The sequence below is a fragment of the Orcinus orca genome, chromosome 2 (assembly GCF_937001465.1).
Source record: "Orcinus orca chromosome 2, mOrcOrc1.1, whole genome shotgun sequence".
Lineage (NCBI taxonomy): Eukaryota > Metazoa > Chordata > Mammalia > Artiodactyla > Delphinidae > Orcinus > Orcinus orca.
The window spans coordinates 88649175-88668902 of record NC_064560.1 but is presented as its reverse complement, the minus strand read 5'-3'; the positions used below and the strand labels follow the sequence as shown (position 1 = coordinate 88668902).

General features: G+C 53.3%; 1 long non-coding RNA gene across 1 annotated transcript; it reads right to left on the bottom strand.

Moving 5' to 3' along the window:
* Window positions 1-15407: 15407 nt before the first annotated feature.
* LOC117203843 (uncharacterized) lies at window positions 15408-18514 on the bottom strand. The gene is made up of 3 exons (XR_004486790.2): window positions 18303-18514; window positions 17187-17272; window positions 15408-16119 (listed from the first exon to the last, which is right to left on the bottom strand). It is a non-coding gene; the product is annotated as an uncharacterized LOC117203843 (long non-coding RNA).
* Between the last annotated feature and the right edge of the window lie 1214 nt (window positions 18515-19728).

Genomic DNA, 19728 nt, shown 5'->3' with positions numbered 1-19728 from the left:
ACTAGCCAATCCTGAAACATCTTACCTTGCCTCATCTGTTCCTTCCCTTGATAACCACAGTAAAGACTCTAGCCCACATTTTTCCCTCACTCCTTCTGCCTCTGGACCAACACGGGTGCTTCCCTACATAGCCCCTTGTGGCACGGCATGCCCCTCCTCTGGGGGACTCTGAGTAATAAACTACCTTTTCAATGGCAATCATCTTCTGATCTGTTGGCCTTACCATAGCTGAATAATAATAAAACCTACATTTTAGAACAGGGAGGGGGAAGGATAGAAGGAAGGAAGGAAGGAAGAAGGAAGGAAGAAATTAAGCTGGGCCTCCAGTTCCTGTAGGAATGATCTGATCCACAACTCTGTTCTATGCTTTGAAAGAAGCCGCTTCCCCCAGCAGGCTCTGGATGTGTTTGGGAGAATATCCCTCCACAGTGCCATAGGCCAGCAGTTATTGTAACACACTACCTTTGGGGACAGACTTGGATTTGAATCATGACCCTGCTTTCCCTGGCTGTGAGACCTTGGATAACTGACTTAACCTCTCTTGACTCATTTCCTCAACTATTACATATACGTAAAAATATATACATATTATAACATGCATCATCTCACTCTAGCATCAAAGCATTTGGAAGGCAGGTACCTTGTGGTAGCTTCCAGTAGATAGGTACCTTCCAGGACCCAGGACCCGGCTCAGAGCATGCATTCCATAAATAATGAATATTATCACTTGGCTATTCTGCGAGTGCCATCTGATAGCAAAGTTGTGCAACTTCTTTACCCAGAAGCCCCCGTTTGGGTCTCTTGGTCTCAGCATCCCAGAAGGTGTTTCAACCTCTCTGCCCAGTCCTTGGCCCAGAGTCGGGGTTCATCAGGCAGAAGGCTTGCTGTGCTGTGTGAAGGAACTAGAGGGGCCCTGTACCCCACCACGTGCTTGGATTTCCACGACCCTGGACTCATGCTGACCCCCTTGCTGCAGAGATGCTGTTTGGCTTCCCCTGTTGATTTTTTTTTTTTTTTTTTTTTTTGCGGTACGCGGGCCTCTCACTGTCATGGCCTCTCCCGTTGCGGAGCACAGGCTCCGGACGCACAGGCTCAGTGGCCATGGCTCACGGGCCCAGCCGCTCCACGGCATGTGGGATCTTCCCGGACCGGGGCACGAACCCGTGTCCCCTGCATCGGCAGGCGGACTCTCAACCACTGCGCCACCAGGGAAGCCCTCCCCTGTTGATTTTAAAGTGAGGAGAGGCAGGACCTTTAAACTGGAATAGCATTTCCATTTCCCCATCTCCCCCGTACACCATCGCTCAGTAAAGATGGCTAATTTTAAAATGGCTGCTCTTATGATGGACGAGATTAATGGATCTTGACGAGCCGCCAGTATACCAACTGCTCCTGCAGCCATGATGAAAGCTAATAATGTAGAAAATTCTGCCAATTCCTTTAATTCATGAATATTTAAGCCTGTGAAAAATCTGTCAGATTATATCATTTTTTTCTGGTGATTTTCTGCCTAAGTACATTCGTGGCAGCCTGCCAGTTGCTCAAGAAACTTCAGCAGGAGGAAAATCATTTTTGTTGTTGTTGTTACTAGGGGTTGCGTCTTCCTGCTGAAATTATCCCCCCTCCTCGTCCCAGGATAGAGTCAGGTTCCCTTGACCCAGCCAAAGGCAACCCCTGGGATTTTAACTCAGCAGGCATAGATTCTTCTAACCCAAAGGTTGGCAGGGACTTTTGAGATCAGAGCCCATGGTTTTCAAATTGTGTTCCACGGTACCCAAGGGTTTCTCCAAGGGTCCCAGGGGATCCCTGGGAGGGGTTGGGCTAGAAATGCTGGGTGGATGGAGCTGTGGGATGCAATCCCCACTTCCACCCAGCAGTTCTGCTTTCTGCATTGAGGTTCCATGTAATACTTCCCTGGGAAGAAATGTAAAAGGGGTATGGAAACCATCGTTTGGCCCACCCCACCCCTCAAATAACAGATGGAGAAACTGAACCCTCCACGAGGGTAAGTAGTTTGTCCATATCACCGAGAACATGAGCAGTGGCACCTGAACTGCAGCCAGGGTCCCCAGCTCCAAGCCAGCTCGCTCTCCTTTCCAGCACCTTCTGACCGACCTCTTGACTGCCCAGGACAGCCTATGTGGGGGAAGCAGGAAGCCCTGCTCAGATGGGATGGCCACTGTGGACGGGGCTCTCGGAAGCCAAGATGTTTCCTCACAGAGACCAGAGAAAGACAATGAGCTCGGTTAGCAGCTTGGGAGGGAGGGGCAGGTCACTTCAGAGATTATCATTCGGGGACTTGGCTGGAGGAAGGAGCGAGCTTTTTATCGGGACTCCAGTTCCTCGTTTTGTTCCCCTCGGGGGATTCTCCAAAGAAAGCCGGCTCGAGTCAGCTGGCAGCCGGGTGAGGCCAAGGCGGCGGGGCTGCGATGGCCCCGGTTCAGCGCTTGCCCCAGCTGGTCACGTCCTCACCGGGGCAGCCCACACCCTGCCAGGAGCCCAGGTCAGCCTCCATCCAAAATCAACAAGTCTTTTGTGCTTCTCCTTTAGACACGGTGTCATTACAGCAAACATGCACTGGCGGCGAGCAGCGACCATGAGGCAACTTTTGAAGGATCTCAGATGCGCTTGGCGGTGGGTCCTGGAGAGCAGCGGGAGGAACCGCAGCCCCACTTGACCCGTGCCGGCCCCCCAAACAAGGGATTTTCAGAAGTCATGAGTGGTGTGTCGGCACGGCATCCATGCCATGTCGTTCATCAGCTATTTCCTTGATAGCGGGTTGCGTTTTACCACCAAGACGACCGACTGACTCATGAGCCGGTTACTTAAAAAATAAATCAATACTTGAGGCCGGCTGTGCCCGCCGAGGAAAACATGTCAGGCTGCAGACAAAATGGGCCCCTGCTGCTTTCCCGGGTGGTTTCAGTTTTTTCCTCTTTTTGTCTTCTTCTTTGAAAACTATGAAAGTGAAACCACACACCTCCCCTCAGGAGCTGCTCTGTTCCCAGGGCAGCCGGAGGAGATGGGTGGGGCCGAGGTTTCACGGCAGCATCAGCATCGCCCCTAGGCAGGTCCCTGGGTCCATCCACCCGACTGGAACCCAGGCCCCGCTGTGCCCGGCTCTGAGCAAGGCCCAGCGCAGGGAGGTGGCCGAAACCTGACGTTAGGTGACCACAGCACGCGGCCCGGAACCCGCTCAGGAGCGGCCAGCTTCATCCTCTCAACAGATTTCGGAGGAATAGAGCGATATCCTCGAGTTATAGGTGAGGAAATAAAGGCTTCTCAGTTTAAGATTCGAGCTCTGGTCCCATACCTAGTAAGGAGCAGAGTTGGGGTTCAAACCCAGATTTGTCGGATTCCAATGTCTTTCACCTTCCCGGGACTCATCGTATCACAAATATCTAACATTTTGAGTGAGGTCTGTGGGCTTGTTTCTAGTGTGATTAACACTGACATAGCCCTTTGCCCCCCACCAAGGCTGACATTTAAGCTTGGGAGGCACAGAGTCAAGGATGAATTAGACAATTGATGGTTTCACTGTGCTTGTGGTTAACACCCTCAAGCAGAAGTATGGGGTGTTTGTAGCAGGGGACAGAGGGCCTGGCTTGGCCTGGCCTGAGAGGCCTGAGGCATGAGTAGGAATTAAGTGGGCAAAGCATTCCTGGCAGAGGGAGAGGAAAGAGCAAAGGCCCTGAGGCCAGGACGACAGTGTGCTGGGTGCTAATGGAAGGCCAGGGACCCTGAAGCACACAGAGTATGGAGGCCTTAAGGGTAGAAAACTTAGCAGGGCCCTTGAAGACCAAGAAAATAATTAGGGACTTTATCCTGACAGCAAGGGGCAGCCATTGATGGGTTAAGTAGCAGCATAAATAGATCTGAGGCTTTTTGAAAGGATCCCCTTTGTTGTTTTATAAACAATAGGCTGAGGGGCAGGAGTGGGTGTGGGGAGAGTTGCTGAGAGACCAGAGATGCTGGTGGCTCTTGGTTTAGGGTCTGGCCAAGGGCACAGGCTGCTTCTCTCCCCATCATCTCACCTCACTGTGCCTCAAAGATGCTCGTAGGGCTCAATCAGCTAATAAAGGTCATCTCATGATCGGGGACTAATTTTATAGACGTGGAAGTGATGCTCAAAAGGGCGGAATGACGACCGCGGCCTGGCAGCCAACGAATGGCCCTCTGTTCTCTCAATCCCGTGCTGCTACCCATCTCAGCACCTCTCTGGCCTGGGAAGAGTCAGCTCCAGCTAGGGTTGGGGTGACTGCAAAAGCAGCACCTCCTTTCCTCTTCTCCCTCCTGTCTCCACACTAAGTCGTTTTTGGGTTTTTTTTTTGCGGTACGCGGGCCTCTCACTGTTGCGGCCTCTCCCGTTGCGGAGCACAGGCTCTGGACGCGCAGGCTCAGCGGCCATGGCTCACGGGCCCAGCCGCTCCGCGGCATATGGGATCTTCCCGGACCGGGGCACAAACCCGTGTCCCCTGCATCGGCAGGCGGACTCTCAACCACTGCGCCACCAGGGAAGCCCTAAGTCATTCTTTTGAGCAGTCCCCTGTGTCCCCTTCAATAGGCTTTTGAAATCTGCTTAGCCAATTTTCATCAGTATTGAAAACTCTACTCTGGTTCAGGCCTCTCTGCCTTAGGCTAGCAGTTCCCTCCTCCAGGAGGGCCTCTCCGGGTCCTGCCTTACCCAGCTGGTGGTTTGTTGCCCAGTGGAGACCCAGTTTTGAGGAGGGCTCGGGAATCCTTCTCCAACCCCCACCTTCCACTGCTCTGCTCACCCCAACCTCCTTCCCAAGGATGGATGAGTCCAGGGCAAAGGGACAGCTGCTGGCTCTCCTCCTCCTCCCTTGGTAGCTGGGCCAGACCCTCTGTCCTGGCCTAGAAGGCCTCAGGCTGGCTGGGCCTCTAGGTTTGGGGGCAAGTGCCCTCTCCTGCCCTCTGTCTGGCCCTCCCTCGACTGTTCCCACCCCCCTTACAGGACAGAGCAAGGCTCAGATCTGGGCCCTAGTGTGGGTGAAAGGATTCCCAGAGCCCCGTTCTGTGCCCGGGCACCAAGGTGCCAACTCTGTAACATGTCCCTTTGGCTGGCCTGCTCCTTTGCCATGAAGAGCCCTCGGGGTACTCGTGAGGAAGGGCATTTTGACCTAACACCATCCTCAGAGCACCGTAATCCTGCCACCATTTCGAACGCCCATCCTGTAGATGGGGAAGTAGAGGTTCAGAGGGAATAAGTAGCCCACTTTCTCCTAATTGGAAATCAGCAGATGAAACCAAGCCTGTTCCTTATAGGCTTCCTGGCTGGGTGCGGAGGAGGGAGAGAGGAACCCTGAGGGGCTCTGTCCCCATCAGCCGGCCCGTGATGACACCCCCAGGACCTCAGCACACACCAGACCTACAGAGGCCTGGCATCCCATCCTAACAGCCAGCACGGGGCCAGGGTCTGGAGACTGGAGGGCGCATCATCGAGGTTCCTGCAGAGAGCCACCGTCAAGCCCCAGCAGCGGGTCACGCCCCCCAGCTCAGGGTCCTCAAGTCCCAATACCCCAGAGGGCATCAGTGTGAGAAGATGATGTGTGACTAACGTTTAGTTACTCCGCTCTCCTTGGCAGGGTTTTCAGAATCTTTCCCGTCAGCTCTGGACGGGAGCACCCCTGGCCCCCTTCCCTGCTGTCACTCCCTCCCCAGTCTCCCTCCCACCCTGGCACCCCAGCACCACTCAGAGAAGGTCTCTCTCTACCTTCCGATATCTGGGCAAACTTACTTACAAGACCGTGGTGGGAGGGACCACGGGCGGGATTTAGGCACCAGCAGGGCTCTGGCAGGGTAGCTGCCTCACTCACCGAACACACATCATGAAACTTACTGCTCAGAAAACATCGTGAGCGCCGCTAACTCATAAATAGTTAATGCCCCCACCGTGGGGCAGCAGGGGTTCCTGCGAGGCGGTTAATTGCCTCCAGGGCAAGGAGGCCAGGGTCTCCCCAGGGCCAAGAGGCCTCTCCCTCATCCCTGCTTCTCAGCCCATGTCCCCACCCTCACCCAAGCGCTGGGCGGGGGCTTTCACTTCCTGGCTCTGCTGGCTGAGGATGAAGAAGCTTCTAAACGTCTCTAAACATCACAACATAGGCCCTGTCTTCTCTTCCTACCTTACCTCCCGGAAGTCTTCCTTAATTCGTTTTATACTCCAGTCAACCTGAGTTAGTTGCCGTTCCCTAAATAGGCCGAGTTCTCTTACCCCGCTTCACCCTTGCACATACAATGTCCTCCATCCCACCCCACTCCCAACCAGGTCGTCCGGGGACACTTCTCTCCATGTCATGTGTGTTTCTAATGAAGTACCACATGGGTTGGCATCTGTCCACTGACATGATGGCAACCCCCACCAGACCAAGTTCCTTGAGGGCAGAACCATGCCTTTTCGTAGTTAGAAGCATCCCAGCTCTCTCTCTCTAGCTCTGTCTGCTGGCCCCAGTGGGTGCCCAATAAAGGAGGAAGGAAGCAAATGGAGGAAAAGGGGGAAGACTCTAGGGCTCACAGTCCTCATCTGGAAGACGGGATAAGTGCCTCTTTGTCAAGATTAGGGAAAAACTGAGACAACACATGCAAAGCACAATGCCTAGGACATAGCAGACACTTTGTAAATATTTGTGGACAAAATTAAGGCAGGAAGGAGGCAGTGCATGGTGTTCACAGGAAGAAGAAATTGGAGAGGAGGAAAACTGGAGGCAGAAGGGGAGAAAACGAATTCTTCATGGGTACCAATCACATACCAGGCACTGTTCCAGGCCCTAGGTATACTCAGTGGTGAAGAAAAAACACAAAAAACAATATTGCTGTACCCATGAGCTTACAGTCTAAAGGGAGACAGAGCACCATCTTTATCCCAGTGTGAGATGTGGGCACTGCCATTCTAAGACTTTATTTACTTCCCATGGCCTCCAAGATCAAGGCCAATCCCCTGAGCTTGCATTTGTATAGCAGGATAGATAGACTACACTACGTAACAAACAGCCCCCCAAATTTCAGTGGCTTACACAAGTTTATTTGTCATTCACGCAAATCCACGCGGGTCCAGACACGATCTTGCCTGTGTGGACCCTGTGTTCTGGGCTGCTCTGCCCCAGTAGCACCTCCATGTGTCACTGCCCATCTCTCTTCTGTTCAGGTTGGTAAGGTTGAAACCCCAACCTATACCAGAGCCCTTGACACCCACTCCCGTTCTTGTCCACCTGGCTGATACTGGTGGACCCTGCGATTCTGACATACTGAGCTAAGCTGTGCTGTAAGGCTCGGGGAGAGAGGAGGGAAGCAAGGTGCTTGCCGAGTTTCCTTCAGGACTCATCCTCTCCACCTGAAAAATGGGCAGAATTGTTCTTGCTGCCTTGGACGGGGAGAAGGATGTCTCTTTCTGCCTCTGGAAAGAATCCACCAGCTAGAATCTTCACTCTCCCTGAAGACCAAGGGCAGCTGTAGGCTGTGAAACAGAGAGTGGAAAGAAATTGGTCTTGAGGTTGGAAGCCCTCAGCCCATGGCCACAACGTGTCAGCTGAAGGGGAAGCAAGCCATGGAGTTCAACATAAAGAAGAGGAAACGAAACCAGCTCATCTCCCTGGTTCCCCCCATGCCACTGCATGTGCATTAGAGGATAAATCAGCTTGTACTCTTCATTTCTTTTCCTCTTGGAGGTAGTGGTAGGGCTGGGGGTGAGTAAGCCATATGGTTCCCCAATGTGGTCATGGTCAAGGTTACTGGACACTTGGTTCAGCCCCCTCCCTGGCCCGTGAGAATGAGTTCCGCATCCTCTCACACCTACCGCATCCCGCCCCTGGCAATCCCCTCTTGGCTTTTGCTTCCCTCTCCCAAGTTCAAGTCAAAGCATGGTCGGCCCCTGCCCCCACCCCGCTGGCCCAGCCAGCCCCTAAACAGAGCACAGGGTACGGTCCGAAACCACATCTTGCAATGCGATACACTCCATCTGTGGAAAGACTGATGCAATTGTGGGTAAGAAGTCATTTCTGCTGATGAGAAAAACCACAGCCACCCAGTGGAGGTGAGAGGGCAATCCATCAGGGCCCTCAGGACACACCCTGAGGAAAGGCACAACAGAGAGCCCTCAGGCTTCCCAGAGCAGCCCAGTCACACCATGGCCGTGGGCCAGAGAACAGAACCCCGCTGCACGGCTGCCCACTTGCTGAGATGCAGCAGGTCCGGAGTCAGGAGGGAGGCAGGGCTGCTGGGAAGGGTGGGGTCGGTTCAAAGACACCAACTCTTCCAGGGACCCCCGGGTGATCCACCTTTCTCCTTGTACAATATAGAGGTGGATGTGTGAAGTTCTTGGAGGAGGCCAGGCAGCCGTGATAGGAAAAGTCTTCTCCGGGTGCCGGGTCTGGTGCCCGGACCAAAGATTGGAGCCACCTTGCTGCTCACCACACTGAACTGGAAGCATCTGTGTCTGCCTCTAGTGAATAAGCTCCTACAGCCTGGGCAGGTACCCAGAAACATACTGAACTGCATCTGAAGTCCCGGGGACCAACAGCCTTCACGCTGCCATCTGGCTCCTCTGGCGTGCCTGCTTTGGGTGCCTGACCTACCGCCCATTTCCAAGGGCCACAACGCCCAGCTCAGCCACCTGCCCCGTGAACTCTGCCTGAGCTTGTCCCCCTGGCTATGAGGGATCAAGCCAGAGACTTCCCCTCTCTGGGCTGTAGCACCCAGTCCCTCCTCACAACCTGGTGCTTGCTTCCAGGAGCTGGCAAGGGGTCATGCGGTGCCTCGTGACAGTCCCGTACTGGGTTCTTTTCCTATATTTTCATCATGTCTCCACCTTCAACATAAGCCATTCTAGATAGGGGCCAGAGATGTTAGCCCAGCCCAAAAGCAACACCTCACTTCACCGGTCCTTGACATACCCCTGTAAGGGAGGCATTATTACCCCATTCTACTGGAGAGAAAACTGAGGCTCAGAAGACAATATAACCCACAAGGACACTAGTAACTTGGGGTGGGAGGATGCAAACTCTCTTCAAACTCCCTGCTCAGAATTCTCTCCAGACCCCAGCCCACCTCACTCAACTTCCGTCATGGGGTCTCTTGATGAGAACCAAAGAGGTGAGAAGCCCTCTAGGAAGTGTCAAGCAAAATGTAAGAGGAGAGAGCAGAGCAGTTCACCTTCCAAACCTGGAGGTCGCAGACCCACAGTGCCAGGAGCCAAGTAAAACAAGTGCCACTGCCCCATCTTTACTGCCCTTACCCCCCAGGCTGGAGGGCCCCTCCAGCACCATTAAAGGCAGAGCTTAGCCATCAGTATGCAAGCCTGACCCCTGGTGGCCATAACCTTGAACTGCATGGCCGGCCAAGAAGGCCCAAGAGATCAAGGGGCTTGGCGCTCACAGTCAAGCCACAGATTGGGCCAAGTGCTGAGCCGCAGAACTTATAGATCTGGCTACACCTCTCAGCCCTCTAGTCGGGGTGACTCTGGAACCCCAGGCGGCAGGGCCTTGGTAACCAAACCCCTCACATTGCCAGCTCTTGGGATGTGCTCATGAGTCATGAATCCCTCATTGACCTGGGAGGCAGATAGAGTCTTAGCCCCTTTCTACAGATGAATAAACTGAGGCCACAGCAGTGAAAGAAACTCCCTAACTCCAGTCAGGGAACCAATGACAGATCCTACACGTGAACCCAGATTTTCTTTTCTTTCCTTCTTTCTTTCTTTCTTTTTCTTTCTTTCTTTCTTTCTTTCTTTCTTTCTTTCTTTTTCTTTCTTTTCTTTCTTTTCTTTTTGGCTGCGTTGGGTCTTCATTGCTGAGTGCGGGCTTCCTCTACTTGTGGCAAGCGAGGGCTACTCTTCATTGCAGTGCCCGGGCTTCTCATTGCGGTGGCTTCTCTTGCTGTGGAGCACAGGCTCTAGGCACAAGGTCTTCAGTAGTTGTGGCACGCGGACTCAGTAGTTGTGGCGCACGGGCTTAGTTGCTCCACAACATGTGGGATCTTCCCAGGCCAGGGCTCAAACCCGTGTTCCCTGCATTGGCAGGCAGATTCTAAATGACTGCATCATAAGGGAAGTCCCTGAACCCAGATTTTCTGATTTAAAAGGCCACGCCCTCCAATTTTCCTAAAATCTCCACCCTTTGGGTCACTAAAGGCAGGAAAGAGATGGGGGAACATGGCCTCTAGGACACCCACAGACACCAAATAGATTTATTTAAAATAAAATAAATGTATTTAAAATAAATGCCTTTATTCGAAATTAAAGAATTTATTTAAAATAAATGTACTTAAACACATTTATGTAAAATAAAATACCTGCAAGATACCTTTCCACCTTCTCTTAATAGCCCATGAACTAGGACAGTTGATCTGATAAACTTCGGGTCCAGAGGGGGTGGCCAAGACTAGGGTTGCCAGATTTAGCAAGTAAAAATACGGGATGTGCAGTTACATTTGAACTTCAGATAAACAATGAACTCACTATATGGGACATATTTATGCTAAAAAAGTATTTGTTGTTTATCTGAAATTCAAAGTTAATTGTATGTCCTCTATTTTATCTGGCGGTCCTACACTAGGTGCTATTTGGGGATGGGAGAGAATGACAACTAGTTTGGGTGTTCCGGGAACAGCCTGGAGGCCTGTTAGCAGGGAAACGTGAGGAGGGGAGAGAAGGCAGTAAAGCTCGAGACCCAGGCAGGAAGATGGGAGCCAGGCTTTGAGCTGGGGAGTGATATGGTGATGCCTTTCTTTTCTTAAGGATTATTCTGACACCCATGTGGAATATAAGAAGGGGGAGCAGTAGGTCAGGGAGGGCTGGCAGGGATGCGGTTCACAGGGGCTTGCGTGGCAGGTGGAGGCTGTGGAAGTCGTAGGTTCTGGACATATTCTGAAGCTGGGGCCCGCTGGAACCCCACACTCAGACTCTGCTCCCTTTGATCTGGTTTCTTCTCATCTTAGCTGTTCCCAATTCTGCCCCCTCAACCACGCGCCCCTGACTTTCCAGCCTCAGTCCTGACTTATGCTGTTTTCCTCCCCACGCTGTGTCCTTCTCACCCTGGTGTCATCTGATCGGGGTGTCCCTGCTCCTCGTTGGCAGGCAGGTCCACAGAGGGAAGGGGAAGGGAAGTCACTTTGTTGTTTTTCGTTCCCACTTCAAGGCCTCTGGGCCCCCCAGAGGACCCAGCCAAGTGGCCAATGTCCAGCTTTCCTGGCAGAAGCCTGTCCCTCTGCACACGACCGAGAACCTAAGCAAGAAAGGCCCCTGCCAGCCCTCCCCTGGAAGCAGGAGGCCCAAGGGCCCCTGAAGAGGTTGTTGTTCACCCTTCATGTCTCAGGCAGGGTGAAGATACCAGCACTCCAGGCCCCCGACACTGCTCCTACCGACCCCGCTAAGTGCAGAATAACCCCCAGCTGCACTGCACACCTTTTCCCCTGAACTGAACCTCAGAAGGAGATGGAAGAAGATGGTCTTATGGCTCGAGGTTAGTAGTTTTCGAACTTATTCCCGAATGAGACCTTTGTGGAGGGGAAGGAGGGGCATCTCCAGGAATCGTCCCCCACGTCAGCCACATTCGTTCCATTGATACATGTTTTGTAAACTGGGGGTCCTGGTAAAATCCTTTTTTTAAGGGTCACCTATATGCACCTGAAATCCGTGGACGGTTCCACGTGGTGAGGCTTTGTTCTCTTGTATAAAGGCTTCCTGGGTTCAGCTTTCCCGGCACCGTATCACCTGAGCCCTGCTCCCTTAGCTTTTATTCCCGTCCTGCCATTCTCCCTGAGACCTTAAGTCCTGGTACTGTCTGACTCTCTCTCTGATTGTCTCCGTATCAGAATCCCTACAGCAGTCCCCTAACACCACCTTGGCTGCGGATTACATAGCCCATTTTACAGATGACATCACCGAGGCCCAGAGGCAGCAGAACCTGAACGGCATGCTGGGAGTGTGATTGTGGATGCTGGCCCTCGGTGGGCTCCCACTGCGGTCCCAACCCCCAGCTCCCTGCCAGGATCTCCATCCAGGGCACAAGAGTCCCAAGTCTTTGGATGGCCTGACTTCTGCTAGAAGGGTTTGCCTCGGAGCTGGGAGCTCCCTGGGGGCCATGCTCTAATCAGAGCAGCCCAGACTGGCCCATGGGGAAAAGAATGAGGTTTCGGGAGTCTTGGCCCTGGAGACCAAACATGTGTGACCTCCTCTCTGCAGCACCCAGAGGCTTGTTACATGGCAGGAGAGACATGCTGGGGGCCAGCTTCCAGCTGAGAGGGGTGCTCGGTCAATGCCAAGAGGAGACGTAAAGCCCTACGGACAGCAGCCTACTGAGAACCCATGCACACGTCCTGTGCTTCAACCACCAGGGATCCCACCCCACCACCCTGTGACCACCCTTCCCTGGGCATCAGAATCAAAACCACAGATGCTCAGACGGCACCCTCTGAAGTTCAGCTGACACAGGGTGAGCCCTGGGCCTTGGGATTGTTTGAAAGCTGCCCAGGTGATTTTCTGGACAGCCAGGGTTGAGAACCACAAGCTGGTCCAGCTTCTCCCTTGGACCAGAGGGAGACAGAGGAGGAAACTGAGGCCCAGAGGGAAGAGCTGGTGACACCTTAGGACCAGGACCCAGGACCTAGGACCTAGGACTAGAACCCTGGAGCCAGGAGTCTTTGCACCCCAAACCAGTGCACCCCACAGTATTCAGGCCCGGGTTGGGACATGGGAAAAGGAGCAGGGAGAATGCACACCCTGGTTACTGGCCCCAGCAGGAAACTCTGGCCTTCCCTCCCGTCCTCGTGCCAAGTCTTCCTTCTTGGATTCTTCTCTGTGAGTCAGACAGTGGAAAGGTGACCCTGGGTAGGCAAGCACAGCCGTTTCAGTTAGCAGTTTTGAGCACTTACTGTATGCAGACACTCTTGCTAAATACTCTGCTGGCATTCTCATCTAGAACAGCGGTCCCCACCATTTTTGGCCCCAGGAACCTCTTTCACGGAAGGCGATTTTTCCAAGGACCGGTGGGGAGGGGGGATGGCTCAGGTGATAATGCGAGCGATGGGGACCCACGGGGAGCGGCAGATGACGCTTCGCCGGCTCTCCTGCCACTCACTTCCTGCTGTGCAGCCCGGTTCCTAACAGGCCGCGAGAGCAGTACTGATCTGTGGCCCAGGGGTTGGGGACCCCTGGTCTAGAAGATCTGCAGGTTTCTGGCCAGAACAGTTCCCCTTTCCCCAAGAGAAAAGTGCAAGCTGGTGTCCGTTGTTGGATGAACTGGGTAAAGAACCTGTGGTTTACGTACATAATGGAATATTATTCAGCCACAGAAAGGGACATCCTGCCATTTGCAAGGACATGGTTGGATCTTGAGAGCATTATGCGAAGTGAAATAACTCGGATGGAGAAAGACCAATGCTGTACGATCTCACTTACATGTGAAACCTAAAAACATCAAACTCACGGAAACAGAGAGTAGACGGATGGCTATCAGGGCCTGAAAGGTGGGGTCAATAGGAAGAACTGGTCAACAGGTACAAACTTTCAGTTATAAGATGAATAATGCACAGCATGGTGACCACAGTCAATAATACTGTACTGTGTACTTGAAAGTGGCTAAGAGAGCAGATTTTAAATGCCCTCGCCGTAACCACGACAACGACAAAATGGTAGTTATGGGAGGGGAAAGATGTGTTAACTAACCTTATGGCGGTAAGCACCTTATAATATATACGTGTATCAAATCTTCATATTGTACGCTTGAAACTTACACAGTATTATACATCAGTTATATCTCAGTAAAGCGAGGGGGGGAATGTAAGCTGGGGTTGCCCTACTTCAGTAGCCATGCCCTGCTTAACAAATCCAAAAAGGCCTTGCTTGGAATTTCTGTCTGATCAGCAAAGAGCTTCCGTCCTTACTCAAGGCAGGCAGCTCCTGGTCCGACTCCAAGCCCTGCCCCGCCTGGGCTGAGCTCTGGAAAGCACGCAGCACAGAGCTGAGAGTCAGGACGTCTGAACTCTAGGCCAAGCTCTGCCGTCGAGTGCCTGTGGGACAAGCCGTTCTCCTTCTCTGGGCCTCAGTTTCACCGTTCATAAAATGGGCGGGGTACCCATCCAGGATATGCAAATTTGTTCTGGGCAAAGCCCACACTATCTTCACGTAAAACTGCACGTGGGACACACAGATTATCACGGACCCGGCAAAAGCAGCAACGAGGCTCTCAGGATAGACACATGTAGCCCTCTCTCCCCACTCACTCCCTGAGAAGCTCGCTGGAACTCCCCAGAGCTTCACTCTGCATGGCCAGTAAGGTCGCCTTTGGTTCTGTCACCTGGGATTGAGGGGGGACGGGGGTCAGGGGGAGATAGGGGTGGTGGTTAGGCATCTGAACAGCAAGGGCGGGCGTTCCTCTTTCCCAGCACCACCAGGGAAAGAAATTTCTTATCCATTTGGCATGACTCTGAGTAGCTAAGGAGGTAGCATGACAATTCAGGCCAGTGGCACTAGGGTAAGGGGAGGAGACATCAGGGGGCAGGTGGGGCCTGGCAGCACCCTCAGTTCCCATTCAAAAGATTTCCCTTTCTCTGCAGTATGTGGGCCAGGGTGCCCCGCCCATAGATCCCCATGAATACGTGGGCTGTTTCCTAATCTGTGAAATGGGCACGTCAGGGCTGTTAGGAGGATTGTAGAGAGCAGGCAGAGGGCTCAGAGCGGGGCCTAGCACATCTCCAGCAGTGACTACTCGTTGCTGTGGGTTTCCGTGTTGCTATTTTGCTCCCTTGTGGTTTGTATGCTCCTTTGATTGGGTGGCGGCAGGGGAGAGTCATCTAATTCTTAGAGCTGGTGGAAACCTCATTTTAGAGATAAAGAAGGAAAGTGAGGCTTGGAGAAAGAAAAGGCCTTGCCCAAGTTCACGCGGTGAGTCAGAACCAAGCTGGGGCTCGGACCGAGGACTCCAGCCTCGGGGGAGCCCTCCCCGCCGGCAGAGCACACACGGCCGGTTTCCTCCTCGGCTCAGCCCAGCTGGCCTGTGTGGACTCGTCCTCCCACAGGCTCTCTGCCCATCAGCCGGTGGTGAAACCGCTGACCCCTGGGGCGGCCTCGGGTTCCCAAGGCCCCCTTCGGCCGCCCCCTCGGAGCATATACTCCCTTCCCTGCAGGACCAGGGCCTGTAATTGCAGTAACTGCCCCCCGGGGAAGGGGAGCCTGGGCTTCATCCACGCGAGTCAGGTTTCCAGGGCAGAAACCTCAGGCAGAGCCACATCGAACAGCCTCAGCCTCGTCACCCCTCCCCACAAACCACTTCCTGCCCCTTTCCTGGCACCAGCAGCCTGAGGCTCGTGGCAGCTGCACGGCCTCAGTCTCTGCTGCTCCACCGGTCCCAGCCCACTGCAAACCCAGCCAACCTCCCACCCACAGGCGGGGGCAGGAATCTACTTGTCCAGGTGGAGGGGCCGTGGGCTGGGTCACGGAGGCAGTGGGAAGTCCCACCGGGATAAGCTAAGCCCTGGCTGTTCATGAATCCTCAGTCACTGTGTGTAATTTGATTGTCCAGGCACCCTCCATGTCTCCCACCACAGAGGGAGGAGCAGAGATGCTGGGCTGGCCGCCCCCTGCCCATCCAACCAGGGGCCCAGCTATGCCCATTTCTCCACAGGAGGTTGTAGGAAGAACAGAAAGAGCACAGGCTTTGGAGGCAGACAGATCTGAGTTTGAATTCCAGCTTCATCATTGCCTGACTGTAACTTGATCAGGGGCTTTACCTTTCTTAGCCGATGTTTTCCCACCTGTAAAATGGAGAGCATAGTATCACCTCTGCCAGATGTGTCAGGAGGAGCGACTGAGCTAATACACACAAAAGCCTACAGAGTACCCAGTACATAGTAGATGCTCAATAAATACCGGTGTCCTTCCTCCACCACAGTGGTGCTGGTGAAACGATGACAGGCGGCACGGTGTTAGGAAGAGCCTCCAGTGGGAATCAAGAAACTGGATCCGGTCCTGGTGCTGCCTCTGACTTGCTGTGTGACCTTAGGCCAGCTGGACAAGCTTTCTGTTCCTCAGTTTTCCTGGGCATAAGTGTGGGGATGGGCCAGATGGTTGCCGAGGTCTCTCCCAGCTTTGACACACTTGGGGGCTTGGTGCTGATAGGACAGTGACACAGGGGGAGGGGGAAGGTGAGTGGAATGTCGTTATCATCATCATCAGAGAGATGGTGCATCTCATGGGTGCAAGTGACACAGGGCTGGGGATGCAAGCTTGCTCCTAGGGGCACAGGAGATGGCCCCCCAGGGACACAAGCACTAGGTGGGGAGATCAGCCTGCACTCAGGACAGGTGGGCTCTGAGCACTTCCCTCCACCTGCCGCTCTCTGGAGTCAGACACAGTGGGCAGGGCACTGAGGATTCCAAGAAAAACTGAGGCTTGTCTCTGCCTTTAGGGAGCTCTGCCGGACAAGGACAGACTTCCAGGAGATTTTGCTAGGGAGGACAGACTTCTCGACGCATGACCAATAACAGTGTTAACAATTATAAAAAGACATCATGACATTTATTCACTGCTCACCCCAGGTCACGCCCTGTGTTAAGCCCTTAATGGGCATCATCTCATGTAATCCTCCTGACAACCCCAGTGACGTCATTATTACCATTATTTCTACTCTGCAGTTGAAGGAACCAAAACACAGAGAGATTATGTTCCCGGGCTCTGGGCTAAGCCGCGGAATGGGGATTAGCGGCAGGCTCAGGGTAGGGCCCCCCACAGAGCAGAGGTGTGAAAAAGGTGCCAAGGGGACCCAGAGGAGAGGACCCCTTTTTCTGCTGAGGGTTGGGAAACGTGGCCCAGAGGTGGGGCATCTGAGTCAGGTGACATTACAAGCTCCCCTGTATCAGGCTTTTGCCCACATCATGCACTTCTCAGGCTTCAGGTGAGATTCCTATTCAGTCCACACTGCCCACCCATGTGACAGGTACTACTTTTAGGTACTAGACAGAGGCGCAGAGAGGTCAAGGCCTTACCTGGGGCAGTGGGGAGCAGGGGCCAAAGAGAGGGAGCCACTTAGAGCAAGTATGCTCAGGAAAGAGCAGGTGTGGCTAAAGCCTTAGGTGCTGGGAACAGAGGCTAGACAGGTAGGCAAGGCCAGGTCCTAAGCCTCCACCACCCCCACCCCCCAAACACACACACCTGGGCAAGAGGGAGCCCAGGTACTCACCTCACACTAGAACTTGATGTTCGAGCTTCGGGGCCTCCGCCTCCTGCAGTTTCTAAGGGGGTGGCCGTTACTCATCCTCTCTGTGACTTAACACACATAGACTCTGAGTAAGCAGACAGATCATGGGGCCCCTAATCCCCTCACACCCAGAAAGCTGGGGAGAGGCTGGGGTGAGGGGTCTGGAATCTGTGCCCTCTGGGAAAGATGGGGAAACCTCATTCCACCCTCCTTCCCAAACCAGTAGAGCAAAATGCCAGTGTGATTCATATTTTGAAGACGCAGAGTAAACAAGGCCAGAGAAGAGATTAGGTCTTTGTTCCCTGGGATGAAAGACGGTTGGAAAAGCAGAGCTGAAAATGCTGAAACCCAGGGTTGGCAAACAGAAAATTAGTGGCAGATTAATTTCATTGCCTCACTGGGGAGTGGAATCTTGTACATTAAGTACAGGATTAAAGGGAGATTAGTTTCCCGTCTCACCAGGCCTGGAGGGAATTCACGGGAGTTCTGTGCCTTTGGGGAGCCGGGAGATCAGTTCCAGTGGAGGGGCAGCCAGTTTTCTCCCGGGGGGTTGCGGGGTAGGGCAGGACAGGCTGTAGGGTCCCAGGCCCCTGACAACTGAGAGGGAAGCACTAAGCTTTCAGAAAACTGGAGCCACTACAGTCATGACCCCTCTAGGTACCATTCCAATCCTGCAAAGTTATGTTCAGATCCATTCCATCCTACTCACAAGCCCTCTGTGTATCCATTCTGTCCTTCCTTCCCTATAATAGTTAATCTTTATAAAGTGATTACTAAGTGCGAGCACTTTCCTTAGAATCAGTTGGTTTATCCTTGCAATAAACCCAAGGGGAATTGCTATTATTATCCCCATTTTACAGATAAGAAAACTGAGGCAGAGAGAAGCAAAGTGGTAGCGCTGGTAAGTAAGCAGAGCCAGGATTTGACTCCAGCCCGTCTGGAAACCAAGTCTGTGCTCTTCACTCCTGCCTCTCCAAACACAGGGTTTGCTTTGACGGAGCATGCCTGAACTACGTGGTGCTGTCTGGGCTATTCCTGGTCCCTGCCGCGGTGGCCAGTCTCAGAGTGAGCCCCGCCCTGCCCACATCCCTCACTCACACATGCACCGTGAGATTCTGGCCAAATTGGAATCATCTCGGGCAAGGAAGGTCGTCGCTGGGCCTGATGCGGTGGCCCTGGGTTGCAGCTGCTACAGGTGGAGAGCAAGCCAGACCCAGCAGAGGGACCCACCCACCCACAGAGTCAAACCTGGCCAGGGGTGGGTGCTGCTGCTGCCCTCACTGCGGGGCGGGTGGGGTGGGACAGCCCAGGGCCAGCCAAACCGCTAATGGCTGCTCCAGCTGCTTCCTAGACCTGCGGTTAGGACATGGGCCCAGAGAAGGCTGGTCTAAAGGAAGGAAGGACTATGGCCTGCCAGCTCACTGCAGCACAAACCGCAGTGTGGCGAAGACAGGAAAGGTTTGATAAGACGCCCAGCTGGGAGCAGGGATGTATGAGTAGGTTCTGGAAGGACCTGTCTCTCAGCAATGGCAAATAGTCTTCAACTTACAGGTCAATGACAGTCAGTTGGTAGTGGCTGCCTAGAATTTACCCATGATGCCAAAGTCATACCCTGGCTCAGCAAGGAAGAGATCTGTGATTGATTAGCAACGTCTGCCATGGGTGCAGCATGACTGCAGCATATTAACCATCCTTGTTAGCGCCATCATATGGCACTCAGAACGCTTTCCAAACAGCTTCCTCTCCCACTCCTCTCCCATCCTTTTCACCTCTAGCCCCTCCCAAGTGATTAGGGTCGTCTGACCACATCCTTGAAAACAATACATTATTACACGCTCAGGCAGCCTTTGTATATCGCGTTCCCACTGCCTCCATCCTCACCTGCCTGATGAGCTCATTTTCATCCTTCAAATCTCTGTCCTGGCATTACTGCCCTAATCTCTACATTCAGGGAGCTCATCACTTTCTCTTCTATACATCACAATCAACAGAACTAACATTGCTGAATGATCCCCAGGTCCAGCACGGGGCCAAATTCATTCCACGCATCATCCTCACAACTCTTTAGACATGCTGCTTTATGTCCTAAAACGATCCCATTTTACAGATGAGGACCTGACACTGAATGATGTTAGGAACTTTCCCCAGGTCCCCCAGCTGGGCCGTGATGGAACCAAGATCTGAACCCAGCGTATCCAAATCCGGAGCCCAGATTTTCATCATCATGCTGTGACCTGGCTATTGCCTTCTCACACTAGATCACACCAAGGTGTAATCTTTTATTCACACATCTGTCTCCCTTTCTAAACAGTTCCTTCTTAGACGGCAGAGGCCATTTCTCTCTCCCATATCCTCGGCCGCTAGCTCAGGGCCCAGCACACAGGAGGCACTCTATACATGTTGGCTGAACTGGATCTGACGAAGTGGTGGAGGGCTTACTTATCCTGTCCCCTGCCTTGTGTCTGCCTCAATCCGTCTCCCCGGACTCGCCTCAGCCCTGCCTGTCTGATCCGGGCAGTGGGTG